The 1,330-nt window shown below is 40.9% G+C and overlaps 1 non-coding gene across 1 annotated transcript in view; it reads right to left on the bottom strand.

The window, feature by feature from the left end:
- The window catches only part of LOC141529266 (small subunit ribosomal RNA), a 1,906-nt gene extending 908 nt beyond the window's left edge, over window positions 1–998 (bottom strand). Inside the window, exon 1 of the ribosomal RNA XR_012479555.1 lies at window positions 1–998. This exon is cut by the window's left edge and continues 908 nt beyond it. This is a non-coding gene — a ribosomal RNA (small subunit ribosomal RNA).
- Window positions 999–1,330: the final 332 nt, after the last annotated feature.

The raw sequence follows: 1,330 nt of genomic DNA, 5'->3' as shown, positions 1-1,330 counted from the left end.
CTTCTGTTCGTCTTGCGACGATCCAAGAATTTCACCTCTAACGTCGCAATACGAATGCCCCCATCTGTCCCTATTAATCATTACCTCAGTATTCCGAAAACCAACAAAATAGAACTGAGGTCCTATTCTATTATTCCATGCACACAGTATTCAGGCGAAATAAGCCTGCTTTAAGCACTCTAATTTGTTCAAAGTAAACGTACCGGCCTACCTCGACACTCAATTAAGAGCACCGCGATAGGATTAAATTGGATGTCGCCTTTTACAGCTAAACCCACCGGTAGGACGTTTCATAACATACCAGTTAACACCGCGAAGCAATGAACCAATAGTATGAAACACAAATTCAACTACGAGCTTTTTAACCGCAACAACTTTAATATACGCTATTGGAGCTGGAATTACCGCGGCTGCTGGCACCAGACTTGCCCTCCAATGGATCCTCATTAAAGGATTTAAAGTGTATTCATTCCGATTACGGGGCCTCGGATGAGTCCCGTATCGTTATTTTTCGTCACTACCTCCCCGTGCCGGGAGTGGGTAATTTGCGCGCCTGCTGCCTTCCTTGGATGTGGTAGCCGTTTCTCAGGCTCCCTCTCCGGAATCGAACCCTGATTCCCCGTTACCCGTTACAACCATGGTAGGCATAGAACCTACCATCGACAGTTGATAAGGCAGACATTTGAAAGATCTGTCGTCGGCACTAAGGCCATACGATCAGCAAAAAGTTATTCAGAGTCACCATAATTAACGATGGACGAGCCACCGATTGGTTTTGATCTAATAAAAGCGTTCCTTCCATCTCTGGTCGGAACTCTGGTTTGCATGTATTAGCTCTAGAATTACCACAGTTATCCAAGTAAATGTGGGTACGATCTAAGGAACCATAACTGATTTAATGAGCCATTCGCGGTTTCACCTTAATATGGCGTGTACTAAGACATGCATGGCTTAATCTTTGAGACAAGCATATGACTACTGGCAGGATCAACCAGGGAGCTTCGTTCATGTTTTATTAAATAAAACATTTAGAAATCTCTTTTTTACACTAATACAAACATGTTAATTTTCATGATATAATGCCCGACTAACAGTTGTAAAAGCGGTGCTGATTTGAAATATAAGTTTCTTACAACACTTTTATTTTGATAATAATATCTATTTATTCACGTATAAGTGAAACAACATATTCAAACACCCTCTCTGATTTTGAAAAACTTCAACTCTCGCTAGATATCAATTCTAAGCGACTTGGTTATTTACACGTAAACGTGCTTTTATTATTCTTTTAGTATTCTTGCTCGGAAACAAGTGAGTCGATTACTCAGTA

This window comes from Cotesia typhae, unplaced genomic scaffold (genome assembly GCF_013202065.1).
Source record: "Cotesia typhae breed Kobodo isofemale line unplaced genomic scaffold, CoteBio_Ctyphae contig_11, whole genome shotgun sequence".
In the NCBI taxonomy this organism is placed as follows: Eukaryota; Metazoa; Arthropoda; class Insecta; order Hymenoptera; family Braconidae; genus Cotesia; species Cotesia typhae.
This window is presented reverse-complemented; position numbering and strand designations above follow the sequence as displayed.